Source organism: Diabrotica virgifera, chromosome 9, assembly GCF_917563875.1.
Source record: "Diabrotica virgifera virgifera chromosome 9, PGI_DIABVI_V3a".
Classification (NCBI taxonomy): Eukaryota; Metazoa; Arthropoda; class Insecta; order Coleoptera; family Chrysomelidae; genus Diabrotica; species Diabrotica virgifera.
Genome location: NC_065451.1, coordinates 37,747,147 through 37,770,755, shown reverse-complemented (window position 1 = coordinate 37,770,755; position 23,609 = coordinate 37,747,147). Strand labels below are relative to the sequence as shown.

Sequence of the window (23,609 nt, the reverse complement as noted above, 5' to 3'; positions counted from 1 at the left end):
TACCAAAAATAATGTTCTGACTATGAATATCGAATTACCGATTACGAATACGAATCTCCAAGGATTTCCCTACGTTTTCAAAACGATACACCCATACAGGAAGTATTCAAAATCTACACAATTCTACAATACAAACGTGTTAAAAGAAGCACATGATACATTTTTTTGATGGTAGTAAAAATAAAAGATAAATTGCATTATCCAATTTATTTGTAAGTAAAATATGTATGTTGATATTATTTTTTTAAATCCCATTTGAAAGAGTCTGGGAAATTTTTTATAAGTTGAAATGGTTGGGTTAAATTGTATAATATTATTGCAAATGTATATATTAATTTTACGCTATATTATATTTAATAATAATCAAGAAATATATAATAATAATAAAATAATAAATAAATATAATTAATTAATAGAATAAAATCGAGAAATAATAAAAATATCGAGTCGAGTGGAGCATTGGACATGCCGACACAAATAACACCAAAGAACTGTTTGATAAAGTCAGACTACTCACACGTAAATTCAAACAGAAATCTTGGTCTATCAAAGATGATGAAGGTAATGTACAGACGGATTTGGACAAGGTTATTGATGTTTGGAGGGCGTATTGTAAGTCTTTATACGCCAATACGGACCAGATGCCGGCGGACACCCCGTTTGTACCTGACTGCCAGACCTCCACTTTCCATTCTCCTTCAACAGAGACACACCACACTAGTTTTGAATCTGAACCTGACATACTTTTTTCCGAGGTGGAATTCGCTTTAAAAAGACTTAAGTTAAAAAAAGCAGCAGGATATGATCTCATTACTGCAGACGTCTTGAAGCATCTTCCGGAATGTGGAGTGAGAATATTACATCGATTGTGTAATGAAATATGGCACACAGGCGTTTGGCCTGAGGATTGGAGAAAGACCATAATCATACCTCTTCATAAGAAAGGTTCAACAAATAATTGTAACAACTACAGGCTATTAGCTCTAATATCACACGCCAGTAAGGTGATCCTCTACATACTGCAACGGCGTCTAGAAAACTTCATAAGTTGGCAAATAGCACCTGAGCAGGCTGGAATTGTAAAGGGCAGAGGTACTAGAGAACAAATCCTTAATGTAAGAAACATCATAGAAAAAGCCAGAGAATACCAGATCCCGATATTTTTATGTTTCGTCGATTATACAAAGGCCTTTGATAATGTTAGATGGGACAAACTATGGAACATATTGACGACAATGGGTGTACCTAAACACTTGACTCACCTTATTAGCAAACTGTACCAAGATAACCTGGCATATATTCGAATGGACGGATACCTGTCTGACAAATGCACTTTGGAGAAGGGAGTACGCCAAGGATGCGTTTTATCTCCCTTATTATTTAACATCTATTCGGAGTTCATAATGCGCAGAGTCTTGGATGGTTGGGAGGGAGGAGTAAACCTAGGTGGTGTTAAGATATCTAACTTGCGTTTCGCAGACGACACTACACTTCTAGCCTCTACTCCAGAAGAAATTATTGAATTATTAAAAAAACTCGAGGAAGAAAGTGCTCAATTTGGACTCATGGTTAACTACAACAAAACCAAAATCATGGTTATTGATCGCCAATAACAGTTTCCTGAAACCCAAACTATTGCGGGATGCGAGGTAGTCTCATCTATGATATATCTTGGAGCTCTAGTTAACAACACAGGCAGTTGTGAACCCGAAATTAGAAGACGCATTCAACTAGCAAGATCAGCAATGAGTGAACTAAACGGGGTCTGGCGTGATCGTCACATTACTATGACAAACAAAAAGAGACTCGTTTCAACTCTGGTCTTTTCCATATTTTACTATGCATGCGAGACATGGACAGTCAAAGAATCAGATAGACGACGTATAGACGCCTTTGAAATGTGGACATGGAGACGCCTGCTTCGAATTCCATGGACGGCTCGCCGTACAAATGTCTCGGTTCTGGATGAAATTAAACCGGATCAGCGTCTCTCCAGTACCGTTTACTCTAGAATTTTAAAGTTCTTTGGTCATATCCATCGGAGTGATCACAAAATGGAGCGGTTGGTGGTCCAAGGAAGGCCCCAGACTCAACACCAACGCGGAAGTTCTTCACAGCGATGGGAGGACATTACTAAGAAGCTTCTCAACAAACAGTATACTGAGGCAATACATGTAACTGATGACCGCGACCAGTGGAGAAATATTATCAATCAAACTGTCCGAGCTGCTGAAGCCCAATTATGAACCACAACACATCTACTAAGATGTTAATGACTATGATGATGATGATGGAGCATTGGAACCCATTGGATTAAAATAACCGAAAACCGGTTTTTGCAAAAACCTGTTTTTTGGCCGGTTTTAACCGCCAGGTTAAACCGTAAGCAAAAAAACGGTATAAACGAAAACCGGTGTTTTGTCAAAAACCGCCATCCCTACGTTCACAAGTTACTTTACTTATTATATGTATTGTTTATATGATCTATAAGTTTCATCGGTGCAAAGTGCTCATTTTTGAAAAAATTTGGTTTCATATTAAAAATTTTTTTATTTGGAAACGATTTCTTTGTTTTAAATTTAAACATTATTAGTGATACCAAAAATCTCAAGGAGTAAAAAATGCAGGTTCTGCTTTTCTGAATATTTCGGATTTTTGTTTTCCTGCAAGACAAAAATAATAATTGGTTAGAAATAACTGGGATGTAGATATGAATTTGAACAATTCAATTTTAAATGTATAAGAAAACGTTTTGATAATTAAAAAAAAAAGCAAAATTTTCTAAGCGTCTTAATACCTTTTACCTTTTAGATCCTTTAAAAACCTACTTATATCAGATTTTTTCGGCAGATTTTTTTACTGACCTACCAATAAAGCAGCTTAGGAATTTCTTCTTCTCCTTCAGGTACCATGTCCTTTCAGAATGTTGGTTACCATCATAGCTGTCCCAATTTTATTCACTGCCACCCTAAATAGCATGCTTGTATCAACACAATACCAATCTCGCAAGTTCTTCAACCATGAGGTTCTTCTTCGTCCTGGGCTGCGTTTGCCTGCTATTTTTCCTTGCATGATATTTTGTAGCAACCTATATTTGGGATTTCTCATTACATGTCCGAAATATTCCAGCTTTCTCTGCTTGATGCTTTTTATGATCTCAGTAGTCTTGCTGAGACGTTCTAGTATTGTGAAGTTTCCAATCTTCTCCACCCAGGAAAATATTAAAATAATTCTTCTACAGCACCACATTTCGAAAGCCTCAAGGCGATTTAGATCGATTTTATTCACAGTCCAGGACTCGACACCATAAAGTAAGACCGAGAACACGTAGCAGCGAAGTAGGCGGATCCCCAATGGAAGGAAATCTTAGGAATTTGATATTATTATTTCTTGCTAGAATAGTTTGGTAGTCTAATATTATGGTATAACTAGACCCAAACCCAGACATCCAAAGTGAAAGTTATCCTCCAACACCAAATTGTTCTATATGGTCCACATGATGTTCAGAAAAAAGTCACACCGTTTTGAGCGTCGGGTTTGAGGGGGGGGGGGAGGGGGAGGAATCGTAAATGCGTAGTTTTTTATGTCTTTCGTAAATACTTCTTAAACTATGCGGTTTAGCATAAACAATCTTCTATACAAAAATGTTCTGCATTAAATTTTAAATAAAAAAGGCCCTATGCATATGCATAATCCTTCTAAAAGGAACGGTTCCAAAGTTACGGAGGTAGTATTGTATAATTGGTCCAAAAAATGACTAACCCAAACATCCACAGTCAAAGTTTTCCCCCAACACCAAATTGTTCTATGTGGTCCACATATTGTTCAGTAAAAAGTTACACCATTTTGAGCGTCCGGTTTGGGGGAGGGGAGATGGGGAAAAATAGGTAAATTAGTAGTTTTTTTATATTTTTTGTCAATACTTCTTAAACTATGCTGTAGCGTAAATAATGTTCTTTACAAAAATGTTCTACATAAAATTTGAAACAAAAAAGGACTTATACGTAATTGTTATAAAGTCAATGGTTCCAGAGTAACGTGAGGTGAAAAGTGGAGGTTTTCGATACTTTTTATATTTTTTGGGCAATTTATAATATTGTTACTGATGAAAGAAATTTTCTTTAACAGGATTATATTTTGTAAATAAAATTTGCTATTTCAGTAGCCGATGGTATGTTAGCGATAAGCCCTTGAAGGAACGTCAAAAAAAGTATCGAAAACCTTCACTTTTCACCCTCTGTAACTCTGGAACCGTTGATTTTATAACAAAGATATCAACAAAATCCATTCGAAAAGATGTCAGAAATTACAACACTGAACACATAACTTAAGTTATTGATAAAAATAAGAGTTTAAAGGTACTGCGCCGACAAATGACTGAAGGATCGAAATATATTTGTAAACTTGTAAATAAAAAAGGAGAAATAACAACAAATAAGGAAGATATTTTAAAAATTGCTCAAGATTTTTACTCAGAATTGTATAAGCGAGAAGAACTTCCAGATCCTGATCAAAGTCAAATACCAAAAGTTCAAAATGTGGGCTCAGAAGACATCCCAGATATCACAACAGAGGAAATAAAATCAGCTCTCTCGGAGATGAAAAACAATAAATCACCTGGAGAAGATGGAATAGTCATTGAACACATCAAAGAAGGAGGAGAAACGTTAATAAATGTGTTGAAAAAGATGTTCAATGTTTGTTTGACAAGAGGCGTAACCCCCTCTCAGTGGCATAATGCAATAATAACCATAATGCATAAAAAAGGTGACATTTCAGATCTGAAGAACTACAGACCTATTAGTTTGCTCTCCCATACATACAAACTATTCATGAAGATAATAACAAAACGGCTTGTGAACAAACTGGATAGTTACCAACCTTGTGAACAGGCTGGGTTCCGCTCCAGATACGGAACAAACGATCATCTACAAGTTATAAAAACGCTAATAGAAAAGTGCACAGAGTATAACAAGCCTATCTTTCTTATATTCGTGGATTATGAAAAGGCGTTCGATACTATAGATCATCATAAAATGCTTCGAGCATTGGCGGACTGCCGCATTGACTACCGATATATCGCCTTGATTAAAAGTATCTACGAAACTGGTACAGCTTGTGTTCGACTTCATGAGGATACCAAGAAATTTAGAATAGAACGTGGAATTAGACAGGGTGATACTATCTCCCCGAAATTGTTTACAGCTGTTCTTGAATATATGTTCAAGCAAATGGAAGGAGAGGATAATATGGGAATCAATATAAACGGGGAGGACCTGAACCACCTAAGATTTGCCGATGACATCGTTTTAATATCTGATAGAGTTGATAAAGCTACAAAAATGCTGCACACGCTCTATAAAGTGTCAAAAACAATTGGTCTTAAAATTAACACCTCAAAGACAAAATTTATGACCAACCTTGTAGTCAGCGATAAAATTCAGATTGAGAGTCATAGCATCGACCAAGTAATAGCTTACAAAATATCTAGCGCATGAGATTCGCTTAGGCCGAGATAACCAGACAACTGAAATACAAAGAAGGATAGGTCTCACATGGGCTGCCTTCGGTAGATTAAATAACATTTTCAAGTCTAATATTCCAGTTTGTTTAAAAAGAACGGTTTTTGACCAGTGTGTTTTGCCGGTTCTTGCATATGGTGCAGAAACACTAACTCTGACAAAAAGAACAATAAATAAAATAAGAGTTACACAACGCGCTATGGAAAGATCAATGTTAGGTATTACCATCAGAGATAAAGTACCGAACCTAGAAATAAGAAGAAGAACAGGAGTCACGGAGGCAGTTGAAAGAATAGCCATGGCTAAATGGGCTTGGGCAGGACATGTTGCCAGACTGACGGATGACAGATGGACCAAAAAGATTCTGGAATGGCGACCAAGGCAGGAGGCATATCGAAGCAGAGGACGACCACCGACTAGATGGACGGATGATATCAAGCGCATCACCACAAATTGGATGCAAGAAGCTCAAGATAGAAATAGGTCGAAATTTTTACGGGAGGCCTACGTTCAGCAGTGGACAAATATAGGCTAGTTGATGATGATGTATTAGACCTTTTTTGTTGTAAATTTTATGTAGAACATTTTTTTATAGAACATTGTTTACGCTAAAGCATAGTTTTAGAAATATTGACGAAAAACGTAAAAAACTAGTAATTTAGCGACTTCTCTCCCATCTCTCCCCCCCCCCCTCCAAACCGGACGCTCAAAATGGTGTACCTTTTTACTGAACAATATGTGGACCATATAGAACAATTTGGTGTTGAAGGAAAACTTTTACTTTGGATGTCTGGGTTAGGCTTTTTTTTGGACCAATTATAAAATACTACCTCCGTAACTTTGGAACCGTTCAGTTTAGAAGGATTATGCATAGGACCATTTTTATTTAAAACTTAATGTAGAACATTTTTGTATAGAAGGTTGTTAATGCTAAACCGCATAGTTTTAGAAATATTGACGAAAAACTTAAAAAACTACGAATTTACAGATTTCTCCCCCCTATCCCCCCCCAAACCCGGCGCTCAAAATGGTGTGACTTTTTTCTGAACATTATGTGGACCATAATAGAACAATAGAAGATATATAGAACAGTTTGGCGTTGGAGGATAACTTTCACTTTGGATGTCTGCGTTATGCCATGTTTTGGATCAATTGTATCATACTATAATATGATTTATTATTTCGTATGTTTAACTAATTTGATGTAATATATCATTATCATTAATTCATTGTGCGAATTATACCTGTGTGTAAAAAATATTTCAGTTACAAACGATTTAAATATTCGTCATTAAGTCAATGATTTCTTATACTGCTATTAGGAAATATTTATGTTGCAAGATAAAAAAAGCAATTATTATTTTTATCAACATTTTTTGTATTGTATCTAAATGTAAACAGTTACGCTAGACCAAATCAAGTGGAAATTATTTTTACGGGAAATAAAAGTAAATCAATTTGTAATGGCAAATAAATACAAATAAATAATATTTATCGTAAAAAATAATAAATATTGTTAATAAAATATTGTTTTCCGTGGGTAGCTAGCCAACAATTGGGTAACGAATCCCTTTAATCAAAAACAAATGTAAACATTTTTGTACGTTGTTCTGAAGCTATTTGTGGCATTTTCTTATTATTTTTTATTTTAACCCTCGTAAGGCGGTGCTTAGATTCTTACGTAAACAACGGTGCGGGGTGCATTTTCACCCCATCTGTATAGTCATTTTTTATATGTGAACGTCGGGGAAATTAATTTGAAAGATAATTAGGACCTATTTATTATTGTATGAAACATAATTTTACAAAAAATACTCATTTCTTCTTAAAAAAAATTATTATCGTTTGCAAGACAAACACATGAAATTTTTCACAGAATTTTTTTTATTGTTTGTTTACTGTGCAATCAGTCTAAAAAAAACAGACCATAAACACATTTGTTGAAATTTACAATGGCCTGAAGAGAAATATTTCAATAAATATTTACTCTACATGAGTATTACAATTACGTTTACAATTAGTGTTTCTTAAGTTAAGAATGGTAAATCTAATGGAAATTTTTGCTTAAGGCGTCTTATTTGTTGACTATTGTCTAATAAATTTAGCGCTAACACATTTGGGTGGTTTTCTAGTCGCTGTAAATATTTATCACTGTGTGACACTATCACTTCACTCACAGTTGGCACTTGAAGGTCTTGTAGGATGTCTTTGTTGCTTACAAACCACGGCGCATCAGTTATTGCTCGTAACACCTTGTTTTGAAACCGGTCCATGATTGCTAGATTGGATTTTGAAGTAGTGCCCCACAACTGTATTCCGTACGTCCAAATTGGCTTGAGTATGGCATTGTATGCTAGTAATTTATTTCTCAACGACAACTGGGATTTTCTTCCGAGCAACCAATAGTATTTTCTATATATGGTATCAAGATGTTTTCTTTTTTCCATATATGAGTTGTCCATATGTAGGCCTAAGTACTTTACAGTATCTACCGTTGGAAGGGGAGCATTGTTGAGTGATATTTGAGGAGAATCGCTATGACATTTAGTGAATACTATGTGACTTGATTTGGATTCGTTAAGTTTTATCTTCCATTTCTTAGTCCATTTCTGGACTTTATTTAGGTTTTCTTGGAGTTGGTCTGCTGCAACAACGGGATCTGAATGTACCGCCATTATTGCAGTATCGTCTGCAAATGTGGCTGTATATACTTTATTGTCCGTAGGCAAATCGGAGGTAAATAGTAGATACAGGATCGGCCCAAGAACGCTACCTTGAGGAACGCCTGCCTTTATGAGATGTAGACCGGTTATCTCGTCTTCATATTTTACCTGGAAATATCTTTCTTTTAAGTATGAGTATAGTATGTCATACATGTTCTGGTGTAAGTCCCTTTTTAGTTTATAGAGTAGTCCCTGATGCCATACCTTGTCAAAAGCTTGACTCACATCGATGAATGCAGTTGAGCAATATTGCTTACTTTCAAAAGAGTTTTGGATTAATTCTACCAGTCGATGGATTTGTTCAATTGTTGAATGTTTGATTCTAAATCCAAATTGGTGTATCGGTAGAAGTTCTTTTTCTGCAATAATTTTCATTAGTCTCTTAGCTAGTAATTTTTCCATAATTTTCGACATGACAGGCAGTAGACTTATTGGTCGGTATGAAGTTGTTTCGTGTTGAGGTTTACCAGGTTTAGGGATTAGTATTATTTGCGCTACCTTCCATTGCGCAGGAAAATATTTGAGTCTTATGACAGCGTTAGTAAGGTAGGTTAACATAAGTATTCCTTTTCGCGGTAGTTCTTTCATAATTCTTCCAGTGATTAGGTCGTGTCCTGGAGCTTTTTTAGGGTCTAGCTCTGTTTTTATAATGCACCGTACCTCATTTGGTGTAATATGTTGTATTTGCTCATCTGATGGTATTTGTGCATCAAGAAATGCTATAATTTCGTCATCTGTGTCTTCTCTTGTTGAGAGAGGTTTGAAAACTGTTTCAAGATGTGTAGCGAAAATTTCTGCTTTCTCTTTATTTGTTTTTGCCCAACTTCCATCAGGTTTCCTTATCGGTGGAATATGTTCTTTGGGATGCTTTAATTTTTTAGTTGCTTTCCATAAGCTGTAATTTGTATCCTTTGTTGTCGTTAGGTTTTCGACATAGTTTTGGAAGCTCTCATTTTTAATGCTCGATAGGTAGTCTTTTAAGTGTTTCGCTGCTCTGTTATAATTGGTTTTATCTGCAGGGTGTCTTGTGTTTTGCCAGATCTTTCTTAAGTGGCGCTTTTCTTTAATCTTCTCCCTTATACTAGGAGGACAGTGACTTCTGTTTTGGGTTCTGACCAATGGTGGAGTTGATTCCCACGAGGCATACTGTATTAATTCTGTAAATTGTTGTACTTGGTTTTCCAATTCTTGGTGTGTTTTTAAAGATATATTGAGGTTTACTTCATTTTCTAATATTTCTCTAAATAGATTCCAGTTGGTAGCTTGATTATGGAGAATCAGTGGTTTTGGTTTTTCTTGGATATTTGTATGAATCGTAGCTATTATTGGTGTATGATCTGAGGCAATATCATAATTAGATTCGATGGTTAGATAATTGTTGGAGAATCCTTTGGTGACAAAGAAGTCAAGGCAATCTGGATATTTCTGAGGCTCTGTAGGCCAGTAGGTTGGTGTATAGGTGGACAGATGATTTAGGTGTAGTTCTTGAATGACTTGATGCAGTATTCTTCCTCTTCCTGGAGCTGTTAGACGAGATCCCCAGCTAGTGTGCTTAGCGTTATAGTCGCCTCCTGCTAGGAATCTGTTGCCGTTATTTCTAAATAATTCTGTAAACATTTCTTTATTTGCTCGATAGTTTGGTGGGCAATACACCGCTGTTATTGTAACTGGTCCATTCCAATCCTCTATTACTACGCTGGTTGCCTGTATGTCATTTTTTTCTACTTTGTTAAGGAGATAGTGTTTAAGTCCATTTCGAATTAACACTGCTGCCCCAGCTCTGGCTAATCGATCTACATCGGGATGGGCTGCATTGTAAACTTCAAAATTTGGGATTTTGAAACTAGTTTTTGAGGTAAGGTGTGTTTCAGAGACTAACAGTATGTCAATTTTGTTAGTTACTAGGAATATTTCTATTTCGTGTTTGTGTTGCTTTATGCCATTTGCGTTCCATAGTGCAATAGTAAGTAGCTTAGCCATTACACTTATTTGTGATGGCCTGTTTTAGCTCTTCTCTAAGTTCTTTGATTTCCAGGATTAGTTGGTTTATTGTAGTTTGTTGCTGTTCTATTACATGTTGTAGGTATTGTGTAAAACTACTATTTTGGTTTGTGTCTGGTGTATTTTGCTGTTCAGCAACCGGTCTTGCCATAGGTCTCATTTTTTTGGTGGCGTTTGCATAAGTACCTGATGTTTGGGGCAAGTTTTCTATACTCTATGCCTCATTTGATTCTTCATTTGTTCTTGGTCTCTGTTGCGGGATTTTTTGCGTTTGTGGGGTATTTTCATTTCTTGTGGGGTATCTTTTACTTAAGATGGCCTGGTAGACTTGACATCCTTTAAAATTTGATGGGTGGGGTCCCCCACATAGTGCACATTTTGCTGGGTTTCCATTAGCCTTTATTTTTTTACAAGTGCGATAATCATGATTTTGCGCATATTTTACGCACCTATATTGTAGCGTACACTGATTTTTCGAATGTCCGTAGTTTTGACAACGTTTACATTGAATGACAGATTGTTTTCTGTGAGGTTGTTCAAATCGAACTACTGCATTTAATAGTCTATTCATTTGATATATTTCCCCGTTATTTTCTTTTCTTTCTAGGTCTATAAAAAATATGTCCCTTGGTGCTTTCGTTTGCCTATTTAAAACGTTCAGGATTTGCTTTACATTATGACCTTTTTCTTTTAGTGAGGATATGATTTCATTTTGATCTGTGCTGTGGTGTAAGTTTCTTAAGACTACTCGGAAAGTTTTTTCCTCCGGTAGTTTGTACATATGTTTTGTTATAAAAACTATATTTTTTTTGTCGAGAATTTCTTTTATCGTTTTGTAATCTTCCACCGTTTCTCCTTGAATTTTCATTTTGTTTTCCGTTAAAAGCTGATAGGTAAATTTTGTGGTTCCTTCTCGAATGAGTTTTAGCAGTGCCTGAACATCTTTGGTTACACCATATAGAATAAATGGTGGAATTTTATCTATTTTTTGTTGAGCTTTGTTAGCACTGCCTGTAGAGTTACTTTGTTGAATCGGCGTAAGGGGCTGAAATCTATTTTTAATTTCAATATTTTGATTTTCTGTTCGGGAACGTGCAGACTTTTTCAAATTCTCTGGGCTATATTTTTGTCTTTTACGTTTATGTCTACGCGATTCAATTTTCTGAAAGTCATTCGGCTCGTAGATACTATCATCATCGGTTGTTTCATGTTCGGTGACTTCTTGGTTCTCTGTGTTTTCTGTCCCAGTTGTCTCTTTATTTTTGCTGAGGGTTGAACTAGTCTGATGTAATTGTGATGATTTCAGGTATGAATTTATCTTGGTTTGCATAAGATTTGTTTGAATTAGTTGAGGGTACTTACTTTGAGTGCATTGTATCTGCTGGTTTTGTATTGATTGATGCTGCATTGGCTGGTGATGCATGGGCTGGAACTGCATAGGCTGGTACTGCATAGGCTGGTACTGCATAATCTGGTACTGCACGTGTTGGGTTTGATTCCATATTGGCTCTACTTCTATAATTATTTGCAAAATGTGTTGGTGTGGCTAAATTATTTGGAACATTTGAGTACACATTTTGTGGATTAAGATTTCCTCCGCCGCCACTGGTACTCTGCATTATGTACTAAATGTTGTCATTTCACTTTATTTTATTTTTATAGCAATTAGGTTTTTTATTTAAGGTATACTGATAACACAAAATTTAATCTTTTATCGATATAAACATTAATGAAAGATTATTTTAATTTGCTTTTAATTACTTTGCTTCAATGTTGAATACTTTTCTACCGCTCGATAACGGAATAATACATCCGCATCGATCAACAGCCGATACTCGAATAAATGATACTCACAGAATGAGCAACACAAAGTTTTTACACACAATACAGTTATGCCGGGACTTTCGGTTTTTTTTTTGACATAAGTAACACCGACCTTGTCCCGTAGCTCTGTTAGCTTCAGATACGTCCAATTCAGGATATGGAATTTTCATCATTTGCACCCTACAGTCATTTTTCCAAAAAAGCACGTAAACTCAAAGAGTTTTAAATGCTGTAATGGGTGGAATACGTTTAGAATTAATTTGATACGAATAAAAATATGGACAAAAATAAAAAAAAATATTAAAAAAGATAGTTGAGAAAATCGAGGTCTGGTGTGCAGCTGCACTCCGCACCGCCTCACGAGGGTTAATGGAAAATTAACCACACTAATAAAAGATCGTGGGCCCACACTTAAAAAAAATATTATCTTCCTTATGAGACTTTTTTTTCAGTTGTTCATGTCGAGTCGGACAACTTTTCTATTTCGGAAAATTTTCAGGAGGGGGCACTTCGTAAATATAGAGGTGTCTACCTCTAGAAACCAACAACTCGAGAACCCTTAAAAATGTGTCTGACAATATTACCAGTTAATTAAAGACCTTGAAGACCTTAGGTCTGGGGGGTATGTAAAGGGGTTATGTAACATTTTCTAAATAGTCCAGAAAGCCACTGCGCATCCGCTAGGAAAAATATTCTAATTCGGATTTTTTGCATAATCTTACTCAAAAAGGACCCCTTTTAACAAATTTGCATGTTGCCAGGACCAAAAGTTGGTCAAAGATTTTTTAAACGTTTTTTTTTTGTTTTTACCCTAATATTATTTTTTTTTCATGGAACAAAATTTTTTTAGGTTTTTTGGATCGATCCAAACAGAAAAGGTCTTTAGTGACTTTTCGCTAAAGTTGATAGTTTTTGACATATAAGCGATTAAAAATTCAAAAATTGCGAAATCGACAATTTTTAACCCTCAAAAACTATGTGAAAAACTGAAAATTTGAATGTTGCCAGGGTATGTAAATATTCTTTAAACATCGATTGATGAAATCCCGAAGAGTTTTTGGCAATACAATATTCAAAACTCCTTTGTTTTTTAATTGCAAATCAAGCGTGCGCGACACTATTTTCCACCGACAGTATGGTGCAAATGAAAGGAATAAATTCGTTATTTCGTAAACCGGTGACTTTAAGGAAAAATCCCAAAACAGGTCGGTGGTTATTTTTAAGTTATGATATTGTGGCATATATAGTATACTAGTGACGTCATCCATCTGGGCGTGATGACGTAATCGATGATTTTTTTAAATGAGAATACGGGTCGTGTGCTCGCTCATTTGAAAGGTTCTTCAATTCTCTATTCAGTAATATAAACATATACATAATTATTTATACAGGGTGTCCAAAAAAATTTTATTAATTTAAATCATTTGGCAAATTGACAAAAAAATTATTATTTTACACTCTATAAATAATTATGTAAATGTTTATATTACTGAATAGAGAATTGAAGAGCCTTTCAAATGAGCTAGCACACGACCCCTATTCTCATTTAAAAAAATCATCGATTACGTCATCACGCCCAGATCTATGACGTCACTAGTATACCATATATGTCACAATATCATAACTTAAAAATAAAAATCGACCTGTTTCGGGATTTTTTCTTAAAGTCGCCGGTTTACGAAATAACGAATTTATTCCATTCATTTGCACCATACTGCATACAGATGCAACGGTGGAAATAATGTCGCGCACGCTTGATTAGCAATTAAAAAACAAAGGAGTTTTGAATATTGTATTGCAAAAAATTCTTCGGGATTTCATCAACCGATGTTTAAAGAATATCTACCTACCTTGGCAACATTCAAATTTTCATTTCTTTACATAGTTTTTGAGGGTTAAAAATGGCCGATTTCGCAATTTTTTAATTTTTAATCGCTTTTATGTCAAAAACTATTAACTTTAGAGAAAAGTCACTAAAGACCTTTTCTGTTTGTAATGATCCAAAAAACCTAAAAAAAATTTGTTCCATGCAAAAAAAATCATTTTTGGAAAAAAACAAAAAAGAAACGTTTAAATAATTTTTGACCAACTTTTGGTCCTGGCAACATGCAAATTTGTTAAAAGGGGTCCTTTTTGAGTAAGATTGTGCAAAAAATCCGAATTAGAATATTTTTCCTAGCGGATACGCAGTGGCTTTCTGGACTAAAAATTTTGAGTTTCTTAGCGAATTAAGGTGGTATGTAACTTTACTATCATATGACACTTATACTGTACCTCTAAAAAGCTTAATAAGGAATATTCTAGTGCAGGGGTCACCAATTATATTTCCTGAGGGTCCGTTTCGAAAACCTATGACACTTCCGGGGTCCGGAGTTAACACTACCAGTCTGGTTGTTCCAATTCTGTAAACAAATCAGAAGGGTGCAGTGCGAAATTTTTAGGCAGAAATTGTTCTTAACAGTTTTTTTAATAAATCCAAAACATCACCTTTCTTGCTCCCGAAAATATGATTTTAGCATTTTTGGGTCATCTTAAACAAAAAAGTTTTTTTGTCATTTTTCTCAAAACTTGATAGATTTCAAGTTTTCTGAAAAATGCGAAAATAAGCATTTTCGAAGCTTGAAAATTCATGTGTACATTATTATTTTTGCGGTTATCAAGTGCCTAAATAACATTCAATTTCATGATTCTGATGAGTTATCTGGGTTTATTTCAATTTCGACCGTTTGTTTTTATTGGCGTATTGAATTATCACATTGGCAATCATTAGGGAGCGGATTTATATGCGATAAATTTTGATGAAATATGCGCATATATATGCAGTAAAAAATTACGAAATATGCGCAATATATGCACAAAAATTCAAAAAATGCGCATTTTGAGAAACCAAAAACTGATACCAATAGTTACCTATTTAAAATAAAACAAAAATATCACTATATATTATATCTTTAATTACAATTCACTACAATGTGTTTTCGATTATAATTCACTACAGAAGTAATTGTGGCATATTTAAAATACATTGTTAAAGCCGAAAATTCTACACCAAAATCAATTTCAAAAATTTCCATTAAAAATTTGGCGTATATCCTCCAAAGTTTTAAAGCCGTTTAAGATGGGATCTGATCTAAAGCATGAATATGTCAATCTCCGTTAGAAAATCATAAAACTATGGTTAAAGGTGTAAATTCTCTTAACAATAGGAGATTTAAAAGAATCACCAGAATTATAGGTACCTACTAAATTGGGATACAGATTGTACTAAATATAATAAAAGTAAATAAAATTCGGATTTCTCGGTAAACCATCCTTTATCATTTTAACATCCTACAATCATTTTATAACGGCGTACTATAAGCACTATAACTACTTTGTGTAAGGGTATTTTCTAAGAAAAAATGAAAAGGCAGTGAATGAGCCGTCTCTCTTCAGGTAGTTCTCGAATTAATAGATACGACAACCTGTGCGGGGAAATATTTTGCGCCAAATTAAAAAATTTAATTTTTTTTTGACCTAAATGTTTTGAAATAGGCACAACATATGCATGTTTCTTTAAAAATATGCAAAATTTAGTTAACTTCTCAAATATGCGAAATATGCATGCAATATGCATTTAGCATAAAATCCGCTCCCTAGCAATCATTAATTGAATAAATAAATAAATCATTAAAAAAATATGTTAATAATAAATTATAAAATTTTAATAAATGTGAAGTATTCTTTGGGCATTTTTTGCATAAGTACGTATAATAAGTATAATAAGTGCGACAGAGACGCACCATAAATTGCGATGTGCGGCGACTTAAAAGTCGAGTGGACTCGCATAATTAACAATTAAAAAACAACGGTTTATATTGAAGTAAGTCCCGATTACTCGCTAGAATCTTGAAATTGAATTTATAAACTTCAATTTAGACACTTGGCAACCTAAAAACTAGTAATTTACATATGAGTTTTGAAACTTCAAAAATGCGTAGGTATTTTCACATTTTTCAAATTTTAAATTGCTTATAACTCGAAAACCGTCAACTTTTGAAAAAAAAAATGACAAAAACCTTTTTTTAAATACAATTTTCGGGGCTAAACGTTAATTTTGAACTTGTATAAAAATATTGTTTTGCCCGGCATCCCGGGCACCTTCTGATTTGTTTAAGGGGAAGTTTTTGAACAGGAATTCACAAAAAAAAACCGAATCAGAAAATTTGACATTTTTTACAAAATTAAATTATCAGTGAGAAAAATGACATTTTTTATTCTGTACAACCTGTCTGAAGTTTGGAGTGAGTTTGGTGCAACTGATTCTCATTGGGGAGTTGAAATATTCATCTGTTAGCTCAGATCTCTACCGATTTTTATTAAAGTTAATTCTTGATAAAGCGGCTTCGCACACATAAGTTGAGTCAAACATAATATACAATTTCATGGCCAAACATTTTCAAAATTGCCAAACGCTATATTCTGAATTTAATGACGGTCCATACAAAAGTAGCTCACGGTCCGCATGCGGACCGCGGTCCGCTAATTGGTGACCCCTGTTCTAGTGGATGAAGGTGGTTGTAACATGTAAACTACGATTCTTGAATGGAAGAAGGAGGCATGAAATATTTTTCGTCTTTTTCAGGTCTAAATTGTTTATAACTAGAAAACTGTTAACTTTGGAGAAAAATTACAAAATACCTATTTTGTTTCCAATGATCAAAAGAACCTAAAATAATCTACACGGGCTAAAAAAATTGATTTTTTAAATTTGTTAAAAAAATTGATTTTTAAATTTGTTAAAAATTTTTTTTTAATAAATGTAGCTAAATAACTCCGGAATTATGGCATTTAGGTATAGGGAATATAACACGAAAAATAGTCAGCATTTCTTAAGGACTTCAAAATGCAAAAATATACAGGGTGTTCCATTTGAAATAAGAAAATTCATTAGATTTCCATAAAAACGGAAGTTCTGACAACAATGTAATTGCCACTATTACATCGGTCGCATTAGAAAACCCTTTGTCACCAAAATCTATTAAATATCGTGCAAGCCGTTTCTGAGATAATTGAGGCTTTCCATACATAAAACTCACTCTGTATAATATGCTCCATTTAATAGTAGAAGGCAAGGTAGACGGAAAAAGAAAGTCCTGGTCGAAGAAGAAAGACCAGGTCGAAGAAAAAAGGCCAGGTCCAAGAAAAAGTCCAGGTCGAAGAAGACCGTCATGGCTTAGACACCTGTGAGAATGGTTTAACAGATCCTCTGCATCCCTTTACCGAGCTGCCATCAGAAAAATTACTATAGCCAATTTGATAGCCAACGCTGAATAATTGCGCACGGCACATGGAGAAGAAGATTATTTTGTGTTCAATTACATAAATTTCTGTAAAACTATTATAGAGATTATTTCTTATAAAACTATTATTTCTGATTATAGAGTATTATTTCATGCCACATACCCCCTTCATCCATTCAGATAAAGGAGAGTTATACAAACTAAACTTAATGGAAGAAGGCGGTATGTACAGTTTTTATTTATTTTTTGAAAAAATACTAAAAATAAAAACAAATTATCAACATTATATGTATATAGGTCTTGATCCCGCGTATGAAAAAAAAAGTTGATTAATAGCGAGCTGAAAATTTGTTAATAGCTTAAGGGTGTCTAGTCGGATAGGCTTTGATATATGGGAACACTGGAAGAGGAACAGTTTTAATTGTGGAACAGGTTAAAAATTTTGAACGGTCAGACCACGAAAACGGAACATTTATTTTGTCCGACAGGATAGACTTAAACTCTCCGAAAAGAGATTAAACTCTCATGCAAAAATCAGACTGCTATTTATCACCTGTCATAATTCCTGTCATTTGACATATTCTACATGTTCCACTCATTAAAACGCCCATTTGGTGATAAATAGCAGTCTGATTTTTGCATGAGAGTTTAATCTCTGTTCGGATAGTTTAAGTCTGTTCTGTCGGACAAAATACATGTGCCGTTTTCGTGGTCTGACCACTCCAAATTTTTAAACTGTTCCACAATTAAAACTTTCCCTGTTCCAGTGTTCCCGTATATCAAAGTTTGTCCGACTAGACACCCTTAAGGTATTAACAAATTTTCAGCTTGCTATTAATCAACTTTTTTTTATACGCGGGGTCCAGGCCTAATAGGAATGCTTATAGCAATACAAATAAAACCAAATAACACATACTATATTTTCACGATAAAAGTAGACGAATAAAAACTTTAACTGCCCATATCTCAAAAGGTAGGCTTTGAAACATTCCCCCTTCTTCCACTTAGGTCTTCAATTGTAAGTATGTCTATCAAACAATCTTGCAAAAAATGCCCCTCAATATGGGAGGCGCATGCATCATAAAGAGTCATAAAATGTATACACTCACAGCTCATTTTTGCAGGATTATTTGTTAAAAATATTTATCTACCCTATCTCATATTATGTATAAGTTTTTAGTTTGTGAAAACTGTCATTATAGATAGCAGTGCGTGAAGGATTTAAAGTGTGCCTTAGGTAACAATGTATTTTAAATGGGATTTACTTTTTCGCACTGTTTTTTGGCACTCTTTCATATAATCAAATATCCTTAACTTTCGGGTTGTCTTGGTGATGACATGTGAGCAATCAATACCTTAACAAATTTTCAGCTTGCTATTAATCAACTTTTTTTTATACGAGGGGTCCAGACCTAATAGGAATGCTTATAGCAATACAAATAAAACCAAATAACACATACAATATTTTCACGATAAAAGTAGACGACTAAACACTTTAACTGCCCATATCTCAAAAGGTAGGCTTTGAAACATTCCCCCTTCTTCCACTTATCTCTTCAATTGTAAGTATGTCTATCAAACAATCTTGCAAAAAATGTCATAAAATCTATACCCTCACAGTTCATTTTTGCAGGATTGTTTGTTAAAAATATTTATCTACTCTATCTCATATTATGTATAAGTTTATTATGATATATTATACGATCCAATAATTTAATTTCATTACGTACACCTTCGAAAAGCATTTGTATTTTAGACGAAGAATAAATTTAATAAATTGAAGATAAATTCCTTTTTATTAGAACCACAACAGTAATACAGTCCACACAAGATATTTATACATATTTTTTGTATATAAAAATATGTATAAATTTATGAAAACTGTCATTATAGATAGCAGTGCGTGAAGGATTTAAAGTGTGCGTGAGGTAACAATGTATTTTAAATAGGATTTACTTTTTCGCACTGTTTTTTGGCACTCTTTCATATAATCAAATATCCTTAACTTTCGCGTTGTCTTGGTGATGACATGTGAGCAATCAATTACAACAAAAGTTTTGACAGATTTGTGGTTTGAAATAAGTTGGAATTTTTAAATGTCAAAGTTCTAAAAATTGTAGAGTAGAAATGAATTCCAGTGACGAAGAGTTACATGTATTTTATTTGTTTATCGTAGATAAAATATTGTATGACACTGTGCGTGAAGTACTTTTTGAGAACTTACGCGATGTATAGCACTCGCCCCGCTGTCGCTCGTGCTCTAAACATCGCGTGTGTTCGCAAAAAGCATACTTCAGGAACTGTTTCATAAATAGCTATTACAACTAACTAGTAATATTGTCCGTCAAATTTTTAAGGGTACTTCAGTTGTCGGACAGTAAATAAGCATGGAAAACATCAAAGCATAAAAAAATGGGATAGTAAATAAGCACATGCAATTTAATGGAATTATTTATACATAGCTCTCAAAAAACAGTTGGTGAAAAGGGACAAACCAAATAGCCTACTTAGGTAGAATGCAGTAGTATTTGGTTAGTAATATTAAAAGAAGAAATGAATGGAAAGACAATGCTACTAAAAGTAAGTCAATAGCATAACAACGATACCTTTATTTATAATTTTTATCATTTACGTATATTTTGAAATCAAATACATATAAAATTGAAGTTTGATGTTAATATTAAGAGTAAATTAAATGTAATAAAAATATTTAACGCTTTCATCAAAAATTAAATGTCATCCCTTCAGTTCACTTTGTGGCCTACGACTCTCATTTCAATTCTTTTTGAGGTACCCATTATAATATCTTTTTGGACCACACCTCTTCTTTCTTCTTATCAATCTTCTTCTTCAAGTGACTTCTACTATCGAAGGTCGGCAACAATTTTGGCCAATGTTCTCAGTTTTGAGTTTTTCTCATCCAATTTTTTGAGTGCAAGCGTGTCAAATCTCGTCTGTGTATAAGCCAGAAGCACTGTTTACCGGTTTATTTTCAATGGCCAGTAGGTTTTTGATAAAAGAATGTTTTTTTCGTATTTATTGTTTCTCAAATGACTTTATTTCTGGTATGCTTTAATTTGGATTTAACGTAAAAATACGAATATAGCAGAAAGCATTTTCTCAAGAAGAATACTTTTTTTTTAAATAATTCTGTCCCATTTTTCCCAATTTTGCACAAACCTCTTCTTCTTCAGGTGCCATCTCCGCTACGGAGGTTGGCAATCATCATAGCTATTTTAATTTTTGAGGCAGTAGCTCTAAATAGTTGATTTGAGCTGCATCCAAACCATTCTCTGAGGTTCTTCAGCCATGAAATTCGTCTTCTGCCATCTATCTTTCCCTGCATTATGAGTCGCAGGATGCCATACTTCTCGCCCCGCATCACATGTCCGAGATACTGTAGTTTTCTTTCTTTAATTGTAAGTTCAACTTCCTTCTCTTTACCTATTCTTCTCAGTACTTCATTGTTCGTAACTCTATCTACCCAGGAAACCCTCATAATTCTTCTATAGGTCCACATTTTAAAGGCGTTAAGTCGTCTCATTGTCTCTACATTTAACGTCCATGATTCCAGTCCATAGTATAGTACACTGTATACGTAACATTTTGTTAGGCGTACTTTAAGAGCTAATGTTAAATCTTTGCTACATAGGACCTTTTTCATTTTCATAAAATTAGAACGTGCTTTCTCGATTCTGACTTTGATTTCTGCAGAGTAGTCATTATTTTCAGTTATAAGTGTTCCTAGGTAAGTGTACTTTTTTACTCTTTCGATCTGATGGCCCTCTACTATCAAGATTTCGTTAGTATTATGGCTGTTTTTACTAATTTTCATAAACTTCGTCTTTTTGATATTGAGAGAGAGTCCGTACTCCCTACTACACCTTACTATTTTACTCATTAGTATTTGCAGGTCTTGTAAACTATCGGCTATTATTACTGTATCATCTGCATATCTGATGTTATTAACTAAGACTCCATTTACTCTTATGCCGACTGTTTCATTTTCCAGAGTTTCTCGCATTACCTCTTCAGAATAGGCGTTAAATAATAGAGGTGATAGTATGCAGCCTTGCCTGACTCCTCTCTTTATTTCCATTTCTTCAGATGTTTCTTTTTCTATTCTTACTATTGCTCGCTGATTGTAATAGAGATGTGTTATTAGTCTTAAATCTCTTTCATCTAGGTTTTTAGTTTTTAGAATTTCCATGAGTCGGTCATGTTTTACTTTATCAAAGGCTTTATTGTAGTCTATAAAACAGACGTAAAGAGAACGGTTAACATCCAAACATCTCTGTGTCAGCACGTTGAAGGAGAATAATGCCTCTCTGGTGCCCATACCATTGCGGAAGCCATATTGAGTGTCGCTAATATCCAGCTCCAGTTTAGAGTGTATTCTGGCGTGGATAATTTTCAGCAGAATTTTCAAGGTATGTGACATTAAGCTTATGGTTCGGTAGTCACTGCATTCTTTGGCATTCACTTTTTTTGGCAAACACACAAATACTGATGTCAACATTTCTCTAGGGATGATTCCCGTAGTATAGATAGCGTTGAACAGTTCTACTATTATGTCCAAGTTTTTCTCGTTGACCAACTTTATGAGCTCGCTAGGTAATTCATCTGGACCAGCAGATTTATTAGTTTTCATAGAGTTTATTGCCTGACTAACCTCTGATTTGGTTATCTCTGGGCCTACGTCTCCGGTTTGGATATCTACGGATGTACTAGCTTCTCTCTGGTCATGAAATAGTTCCTCGATGTACTCTTTCCATCGTCGTAGTTTTCGTTCTGTCTCCATTATAATATTTCCGTTTTTGTCGAGCAATATATTTGAGGTTCTTCTATTTCCTATTCCGGCTAGTTCTTTGACTTTTTTATGTAGGTTGAAGTTGTCATATCTGTTTTGAACTTCTTCTATTTCTTTACATTTTTCAGAGAAGTAGGTTTCTTTAGCCTCCCTAATTTTTCTTCTTATTTGGTTTTGAAGCTGTTTATAGCGGGTCTTATTTGTTTTGTTTTTTCTTCTTTCATTCATCAACTCTAGAATTTCCTCCGTCATCCATTCTTCTTTCTTACATTTGGTTGTTGTAAGTACTTTCTTACTTGGCTCTAATATCGAGGTTTTGAAGAATTGCCACTGCTGTTCTACGTTGCAATTATTTCCTGAGTTTCTATCTAGATTTGTGTTGATTTCATGTTTCAAATTTTCTTTTGTTTCTTCTTACTTAAGTTTCTGTATGTTAAGTTTATTGTTGTTGTGGCTTTTTTGCGTCTTTTTTAGTTGAAGTTGAAACCTAGCAATAAGAAGACTGTGATCAGAAGATACGCACAAACCTCTGCACCTTAACAATATATGATATTGACATTTTTGATCCATCTATCTAATCAGTCTTAAACGGCCATTCCTAGGTATAGGTATTCTTTGTTAATGTCCATTGGTCTGTATTCTGGGCGATCTGAATCCAGTCATTTCCTGCCGTTCTCTTAAGGTCGTCCGTCCATCTCATCTGTGGTCTTCCTCTTTTCCGTTTCTGTTCCCATGGTCGCCAGTGTAGAATTCGCTTATTCCATCTTTCATCTTTTTGCCGCAATGTGTGGCCGGCAAAGATCCATTTAAGTTTTGCAGCCTAGCCTATCTTGATACATCGTTCATCTTTGTTTTTTCTCTGATCCATGAGTTTCTTTCCCTGTTTTAAGACCGACACCCAGCATCTGTCTTTCCATCGCTATATTAGTCACAAGGGACCAGGTCATTTGTATAGTAATATAAATAAACAATAATTTCCATTGCTCTTTGTATTTTGGATATCCTGTCGATGTTCTCCTTTATGAAAGTCCATGTTTGTGAGCCATATAAATATGTGATAACTGGGAATATGCACAAGTTGAATACTTGAATTCGCTAATATTGGGAGTACTTTTTGTTTTTTAGAATATATGATAGTTTACCAAATGATGTCAATAATATTCTGAAGCTATTTCCTTGTGGCATTTTTATAAGCAACTATTTTCAAAGGGAAATAAGCCACAATTTTACCAAAAAAATTATTTTATTAACGTTTCGACGCCCAAGTCGGGTGTCGTTGTCAAAATATAAAATAATACTAAATTAAACAAAAATGTTGTTGCTTAGTAAAAAATTCTTCTAATAATTTATTTAATCTGACTCATTAATATCGGCAACTCAGACATGTAATATACATTTTACAGTAGAAGGCTTTAAAATGATATTGCCAATAATGATGAGTTGCGTT

The 23,609-nt window shown here is 34.4% G+C and overlaps 1 protein-coding gene across 4 annotated transcripts in view; it reads right to left on the bottom strand.

The window, feature by feature from the left end:
• LOC114331072 (putative inorganic phosphate cotransporter) overlaps nt 1-23,609 on the bottom strand; it is a 387,747-nt gene that overhangs the window by 264,544 nt on the left and 99,594 nt on the right. Inside the window, exon 1 of one of the 4 annotated variants that reach the window (XM_050661970.1) lies at nt 14,345-14,443. The exons of the other annotated variants lie outside the window; for them this stretch is intronic. The gene's annotated coding sequence lies outside the window, so the exon portion shown is untranslated. Of the gene's footprint in view, nt 1-14,344; nt 14,444-23,609 lie in introns of those variants that run through there. 4 annotated transcript variants of the gene reach the window in all.